This window comes from Hylaeus volcanicus, chromosome 7, assembly GCF_026283585.1.
Source record: "Hylaeus volcanicus isolate JK05 chromosome 7, UHH_iyHylVolc1.0_haploid, whole genome shotgun sequence".
Taxonomy (NCBI): domain Eukaryota; kingdom Metazoa; phylum Arthropoda; class Insecta; order Hymenoptera; family Colletidae; genus Hylaeus; species Hylaeus volcanicus.
In genome coordinates this window covers 5,374,683-5,383,015 of record NC_071982.1, presented here as the reverse complement: position 1 = coordinate 5,383,015, position 8,333 = coordinate 5,374,683, and the positions used below count along the sequence as shown (strand labels likewise).

Here is an 8,333-nt window from a genome sequence, read left to right as displayed (position 1 = left end):
GCCTAAAAATCACATTGTACAAGTTTTGAGCTACCAACCACTAGATTGTTCGACGATCGGAATTCTATTGCACGGCGGACCAATATGATTCGAGCGAACCAATACAACTGAGCCATTATCGCGTCGAGGAACCCATTCCTATAGACTGTAGTCGCTTAAACACCACATTGTACAAGTTTTGAGCTAACAACCTCAAGATTATCCAGCGATCGGTGATCCGTTGCGCTCAACAGCATCGACTCGGCGTTTCCCAGTACTTTTACAACGTCGCGCTATCCGCGGGCCATCGAGTTTCACATTTCTCGTGGTTCGTCGACCGATAAAGCCACGACTGGTGCAGCAGACACGTGGATCGCGCCAAAGAAAGCTGCGTGGTGCCCGGCGCAAAGGACAACGAGACACAGAAACGTAAGAGGAGCGCCTAGGCGAATGCCGTGTATATTATACAGGGTGTGTCTTGATTGCGTCGCGATGCTGTCCGACCGCATTGCAATTTTATCTCGCCCAAACATTTCGTAACCGTGTACTTTCGAATTTCAGCCTTCAACGAGCAGGCTGCTTTTTTATCCTAACAGTCTGTCTATGTCGATTATGGCCGCCTGTTAATTTCGAACGTGAAATTTTCAAAATTCTCGAGAGGATACGTTGTGCAGGAGAGGATACGTTGAAGTTTTATATAGGTGTATGTAACGGTTACATTTCGCGTGTAATTTTCTCTCGAATTTATGATGCTGGAGAGGTTAGATCTGATAGATAGTCCGAATAGCGGGCCAATAGCGCGCAGGGTGCGGCCATAATCGAGTAGTCTCGTGGAACGACCATATCGCATTCTGTGCTCTGAAAAATCTTTAACGACCGGTTGTAATTGTTGGTGCAGGCCAGAGGTTACATAGAAAGCGTGCCTTACGCCGATGACCCATACTGTTTGGGAAGACTACAGCGATTCGATACCAAATCGATCATTCGCAGTCAGCGCAAGTGATTTTAGCATATTTCGTGTAAAATTAGGGGAAGTTTAAGTCATCCCTATATCAAATTTGAATTAGTTTAAAAGATACAGGAAGTTTAAGTTTGCCATTTTTGATCGAAGACAGAGTTGCACGAATGTAAGTGAGTCAATTCGAGATCGGGAGCGTGAAGTGGCAGCCGTTGAACAGCGGAACGAATGGAGCGAATTGCCTCCAGGACGCCGATCGTCGAAATTTGTTACGCGATCGGAATTTCTTAGGACTCGTTCGGACTCGTCAGAATCTAACGGTACTCTAACCAAGTTACACCTCGATTCGCGTGAATCTGTTGCGAGAAGTCACGATCCGCGCTTTTTTAAGGGAAATTTAAGGTTCTGTTGTCGCGACGCCATTTTAACTGCACCCTCGATCCCTTTAATAATTTTTAATTGGATGCTTTTACGCTTAAATTGGAATTTGTAATAACTGCACAGTGTTATCAATCGAACAGAATTCGAACTGTATCGTACCTCGCTACGTCAGCAGTGATTATTATTTTACAAACAAGCCTCCAAGGTGAAACGTGACCATTTGTTAAGTGATCCGTTTAACGACACAATTACAATTACAAATCTTTGTGTGACGAGGAGTTGATAACAAACAAGGAATGTCCAATATACGTAAAATACTCTTCGGATATTTTTTACAGCAGCTTCTAGAATAACGTTAAGCACCTGTACGAGCGTACTTTCGTACTCTCCGACCGTTAGAGCTTACAATGAAAATTCCTCTGAATTGCTTATCGCCCGGAATAATTGCGAAGGGAAATAACGAGAGGAAAGACGGGATATTTCTCTTTTTCCTCGGTCGGAAACGTTCGCGCTCGCGTTCTTGAACGGTACTCCGTTCCCTTCGGTCTCTTACAGCGCGGAACTCGCGCGATTTTCGTTATGCTCGGTGGGCTGTCGCGCACGTTGATGCGTGCAACGCGAACCACTGCTTAGAAATGGCAATCTCGTTGCGTTGTAATCTCGTAAACTTAATTTTCCTCGGCAATTTTCTTCGCAACCCCTTCCCTGTCTCGCAGGACCTACCAAGGATCTCTCGGGAGATTTTCTTGGAAGGAAATAAATTATACTTTCCCTTTCGAACGAGCTGCTCGTTCGGAGCGTAATCGCACACCCGTAAAATTCGCTATAGAGAACCGCGTAAGAACGGCGGCGCGGAGTTTGTGGAAGAGAAAGCTCGTTCCTCGAGCAACGAAACCCTAGGCGCCCACGGCGTTCCGTGGGCACGTGAACCGGTAATGGGGCCTATGAAAATCATGAGAACTGCTGGTCAACGCGAGAAACAGCTTCCACACCGATGGGAAATTTATTTGTTTCGAAAATTACGCGAAAATAAATGGCCAGGGTGCCCTTACATTTAGACTTGGCACTGGTGGTTCCAAATCCATTGACTCCACTTTTTCAAAAATCTTAAATTTAAAGCACTTCGTATAGTCATAATTTTTCATGTTTGCAAACGACAAACATTATCACAACGCATTATTATTATTTGTACATCATTTCATCGCATTTCTCGACTTTTTATTTCATGTTAATAAATTCTAACAGAAAATCAACTTTCCAGGGAAGTAAACGTCTTGATGATACATTCAACCACCCCTATGCAGGTTATACCCTTATTTCCATAAAAGGACATTTGGAACCTATTGACCATTCAGAATGCTTCCATCTTTTTTACTCAGCGCCCTAGCCTTACTGCTTTTGCAGTATCAGGAGGCGTTCAGGTATGATACCAAGTAAATCATTTCCCAAGTGCTTAACACAGTCATACAACACCAGAGAGCCGAGAAATATTTCTTCTTTTCCTTGTACGTCCTAGCACCCAACGCATCCCGTGCTGCCAACTCCCATGGGCGTCCGACTATAGCGCTAGCTGAGACTGACCAGAACATTCCCGCATGGGGGCCACGAAGACGGTATTCTCGCGAGACATCACGAAACAGGTGTTCGCAGGGCTTCGGAGTGCCCGTGCCCCGGAAGCGCTCCATTTTTATTTTCGGTCAACTTACGTTTGTTGCTCCTACGTTCTACGGTGCAATCCTCTCCGTCCCAGGTACATGTACGTACACACCACTGTGATCGTCCCCGTGGAAGGATTCACTGCACAAAACCGATCGAACCAAGCTCGCGGTGCGACACGGAAAATCGCGCGTTACAGGAAGCGCGACGAGGAGACGACGCGAGATCCGGCAGCAGGACGAAACAAAGAAGAAAACGACGAACGGACGGACAGAAAATGGATTCAGGGTCACGGAGCTCCTTCCCTCCGGCCCACCGGTTCGAGACTGAAGACCCGGTTCTCTCTCTCTCCAGGTGAACGGCGAGCTGGCTGGAGGTGAGAGCCTCCTTCGCGGCGAGGCGGCCCGAGGAGAGAGAGAAAAGGAAGTCGGACACGAACGTAGGCGCAGGAAAGGTGGAGACCGTTCGGGAGGACTCGCGGCGAACGCCGGAGACGCACGAGCGAGACTGAGTCCTTGTTTGTTTATCGCGAGGAGCCCGAGAAGGGTTGCGTTTCCGACCTGTTTGAATATTTCGAATCAGCGCTGCAACGACCTTCTGTGGCACGGGGAAACGGGGGAGGAGGAATTCCCGATTGGAAGTATTTTTTGTCGAGGTGGGGCCCCTTTCGAGTTACGATTTTCGACTTTGATTTTATTTCGACTTGGAAGTAACGAGGAATTTTGAACACGAGGATTAGAGGAAGTGGTCCTAAAACGGGCTACTACTTTTACTTTGGTACCTAGCGGTGGACCTGTTCGCTCAAAATGAGTACTTTTAGTGTTAGTTGTTTACAAAAACTATTTGAGGGTTTGAGAGTTTGAGGATTTGAGGATTTGAGGGTTTGAGGGTTTAAGGATTTGTGGGTTTGCCAACCTAATACTAACTATTACATCGTCGTCATCCTCCACCGAAAAGTGGAATTATTTCATAAACTATCCTCCATGAATCCTCGATAATGAAAACGAATACTAATTTCAACGAACTAATTCAAACGATCGCTAATTCTCCCCGTTTCTCCAGAACGCAACACGATCTCCGAGTCGTATTGGTCCGCGTTCGGCGGAGACTTCGACGCGCGCGCAAGAAAGGTCGCCCAGCGAGTTGGACGCTGCGTTTGACGCACACGTTCGACGCGAGATTTCTTTTTTTCCCGTGACGGGACTTGAATGAAAGTCGCCGTTGGAATAAGCGTGATTCCACGGAAGCGATATAGTTTCGCCGTAGATGATGCTCGATTCCACCAGCGCATCGTTGCACGTACTCTCGCGGGAACACGTCATAAATAGCAAAGAGGGGGAGCACAACTTTAACACGGCCGATTAATTTCTGCCCTAACTGGATAGCATCGCGGCCGTTGCTCGAAACACGGTGATCCCGAGATACGTATAGGTGCTATACGCAGTCCACGATTAATTGTGTAACGGGCTCGGAGTCGTATTCTTCTCCTTCGACGACGAATAATCGACGCAAGCTCACGTGCATCGACTTTCACGCGTGGATGAATTACGAACGATGGATTTTGCATTCTGTTGGACGGCAGTTGATTATCTCCGTGGAGAGATCGCGGGTCTAGGCTAAACGTCTCGCCAGAAGCTGGAATAGCCTCTCTTTTAACAAGGAGTACTCCCCTTCTCTATGGAAAGCGAGCCTGATTACTCCCATTCATCAAAGTCGATGATTAATCCGAAGTTGTCAACTACAGACGTGCCTTTGCATTAAATGTTGCAATTTGCTCAAAGTATAGAGGAAAGTTATTACATTCGATGTATTAGATAGAAAAAATATCAAACGAATGAAAAACATGTCACGTGTCTTACTTAGCATAATTAAATTAGTAAATTCTCACAATTAGATTCTAATTCTGAAGTATTCATGAACTGATCACAGAGGGAGTATTGCTCAACTGTGACCCTAATTCGATGCACTGCCCACGAAGGTAGTTATCGGCTTGTCGAGCGACGCCAGGACGTCGATTCCGTTTTATTTATAAACAGCCAGGTCGCTTGAGATTCGTCGGTGTTCGCGTGCGTGCAACGAGTTGCCGGGTTGAACGCCTCCGAGTGCAACAGACCCGATAAGCCGGTAACGGAATGCACTTTGCGCGCGGTCTTTTTGTCGCAAAATTGTCTGACAATGATTCGAGTTTGATTCGAAGAATTTTAAGACACCCCTTTTCCTTTCTCTTAGAATTTTTAAATTGTAAATCAAAGCTGAAGTATAAATTCTGATGATTCCAAACAAATGATTCCACAGGATGCCTGCGGAATAATTACTAAATATGATTCAGCGTTGGATTACTGCTTTTCAAGGCTGCGATGGCTTTTAATAGCTAACTCCGCGGAACTTTCTTAACACCATCCATGGAGTCATTAGAAAATGTTCTTGGAAACTGTAATGATCAAGCTGTCCACGCGATGTCCGAAGGAATACTTTGTCGAATAACTTTCGACATTTTCTTTCGGATATTATCGAATCCCGAAGTTTCAATTTTGCCATGAGAATATGCCTCGATTGGATCAACGAGAGCACCAGTTCTACATGGCTACTTTCCTTCGGCCACCAAAGACTCTTACGCACTTTCCCGACTTTCCTTCGTCCTATCGATTGCGCAGCTGCAATTTTCTGCCAACGGTCGGAGAACGATACCGATCCATAAATCATTTCCAATGACTAGAGTGATTTCTACGAGGCATCAAGGTCCCGATGATTTTACAGTCCATACTATTTAAATAAATTAACAGTACTTGATCATTAAATAGTCAATTTTGTTTTGATTCGTTCGTTACGTCACCTTCGACGAGAATTAAATAAAATTCCATGACTCACGCCTGTCTTCCTTTCTTTCAGGCTTGGACGTCACGAAGGAGACATCCTGTACCGAGTAAATAGAAAGATGGCTGAGTGGTGACCATTAGCAAGGTATTCGTTTATCTTTGTATCTCTCAGTTAATCAAGAATTTATTACAATAGAGGCGGAAGCAATTCCTGCTTAGATAATTAGGAATTATCTAAAGAAACGACATACCTTTCTTACTTAACTTTCAACCTAATGCAGATATTTTGTGCCAGGAATAGCAGTGCTCGACGTAGTTTTAAACAAATCGCAGTAGACAACGTGACCAGTATTCAAATGAAGCCCACGAACGTTAGGTACGACGATTGACGCTCGTACAAGGTTATGGTCGAGCATTTTTGGAAGATCGTTCACCTAACTAATCGTGAGTATCTGTACGATCATTTTCTTTGATTTCTTTAAATTTAATTTTGAATATTTTGTTCTCAGTTGGAGTACTTTTCTTTTCATGAAAAAAGTGACTCGGTAGCACGGAGTGTTCATGATAATTAGTAAAAGCTGTTTATCTTCTCTGTGATTTCTATTTGCCAGCAATTGAAGAAAAATCTCGTTACACTTTCTAAACCATTCGACGTTTCGCTACGGATGGTACCCTGACCGATTAGCCTTGCTCCTTGATTATTTATCTTGGCAGCATTCAGCGATTACCTAACGTGTGTGAATAAATCGTATCCTGATTGAGTAGTTTATAAAAATATTAGAACGTGGTAAATGTATTCCACATTCTTTCTTTCGCTTATTTATTTGCGACAAGCTCGACTTCCTAGTAATTTTGTTTTATTATAGGAGCATTAATAATTCATTGCTATGGCTGGCATTGTATTAGGCGCGGCTAGAAGACGTAACGATTTACAATCAGTCATTTTTGGGGACGTTGACCTGTCGATGAATTCCATTTCGCGTTTACGATGAATTCCGATCGTCGAACGATCGCCAACCATTCTGTCTCGTTTCACAGTGTCCTGAAAAATGGTTTATGAAATTATCTTGGAATGGCCATCAGCAGCGTTGCCACTCGTGAAATCTGGAAGAGCCAGTGAACACGTTATTACAGTTTCTGTTTAACCTCTCGTAAGTAGTTCACTGCTTACTGCCTGAACACCGTTTTGCGGAAATGCCACTGTGGTCCCCTTGACCATCGCGATCCCTTTACAAACCACATCCTGTCCAACATCTTCTGATCGAAGATAAAGCGTGACTTCGTGGTCGCCCTTTATATCGTCAAATTCTAAACTTCATCCTAGCTTGGAACCATTGGCACTTGAATGAAACTATGTTTACATCGATCCAAAAAACTCACCTACGCTCTTAGAACACTGTGATCAGAAAAACATTGAGAACCACTGGACCATCGAAACCCCTAAGCAAACCTCTAGCTACGCGTCCATTGTCCAACCTGCAATTCCACCGATCATCCTGAACGATAGATCCGCTGTAAAGTAACCTACCATCCAGCAAAAAAGAATGTTTACTTAACTTTCGTCAAAGAGAAAATCAAGTCACGACGTTGACGTATCGCGAATCGTGACTCGCGTTAGGTCTTGCCAAGCGACACGATTAGGCAGTTTTGGCAGGACGTCGACCCGCGCGAGAAACCGTTCGAAGTGTTGTCCGGCTGGCGAGCAGGTGTGCGTGTCGTACTGTAACGTGTAACTACGCTGATACGCGACTGTGTGCGAGAGTGCCGCTCCTCCGACTCGTCTCTTCCGTCGTCTCACCTTGCGTTCGTGTCCTACAAAACTCCTGGCAAATTAACGTCGGGGCATTTACGACGACCTCTTTATTCTCTGAGCACATGCGCGCCTCGTTTCGCCGTGAAATGCCGGGCGGATGAAATCAGATGCATAGGAATTGTTTCTCATTGGTTAAACCGAGGAACTTTTTCGATTCACCGATATTCCCTGTGTGCAGGTCTGTTTACGTGTCACAGAGACACTGGGAATTGTTTGTGATGTTATTTGAAAGATTTTTAAATTTGGGGAGAGGTTCCTAGTTGCCACGCCTCCTGGGGAGTGGAGGCGTGGCCAAAGTTAGAGTAGGTATGACTGAATAGGAAGTAGACGTAATTAAGACTGAGAAAAAGTAGTCATACGTTGAGTGATCTTTTACTTGAAGGAGTGGTTCCTCATTGCCACGCCTCTTGGAGAATGGAGGCGTGGTCAAAGTTAGAGGAGGCATGGCTGAATAGTAAGTAGGTGTAAATGAATCTAAGAAAATGTAATCGTACGCAGAGTAGGCTTAATCACGTACCGAGTATGTGGCGGCCCGTGAAACAATAGTAGGCGTGGTCAAATAGTAACTAGGCGTGGCTACCCGCTAGGTGAGCGTATCAAACGCTAAGTGGGCATACCCAAACACATCAGAACGATGGAAATCGACTAAATACAAAACGAAATGTCTTCATCAACTCAGTATTAAATATACAAACATATTTATAAACTGCCCTCCGACGTCGAAGCCACG

The 8,333-nt window shown here is 44.9% G+C and overlaps 1 protein-coding gene and 1 long non-coding RNA gene across 4 annotated transcripts in view; one reads left to right on the top strand and one right to left on the bottom strand.

Annotated features, from left to right (window-relative positions):
- LOC128880384 (sushi, von Willebrand factor type A, EGF and pentraxin domain-containing protein 1) overlaps nucleotides 1-3,304 on the bottom strand; it is a 32,354-nt gene extending 29,050 nt beyond the window's left edge. For all 3 annotated transcript variants that reach the window (XM_054130414.1, XM_054130415.1, XM_054130417.1), the window contains exon 1: nucleotides 3,025-3,304. The gene's annotated coding sequence lies outside the window, so the exon portion shown is untranslated. The remainder of the gene's footprint in view (nucleotides 1-3,024) is intronic.
- Nucleotides 1-6,152, top strand: part of LOC128880388 (uncharacterized) — a 12,713-nt gene extending 6,561 nt beyond the window's left edge. The window contains exons 2-3 of the long non-coding RNA XR_008457815.1: nucleotides 5,864-5,935; nucleotides 6,086-6,152. This is a non-coding gene — a long non-coding RNA (uncharacterized LOC128880388). The remainder of the gene's footprint in view (nucleotides 1-5,863; nucleotides 5,936-6,085) is intronic.
- Nucleotides 6,153-8,333: the final 2,181 nt, after the last annotated feature.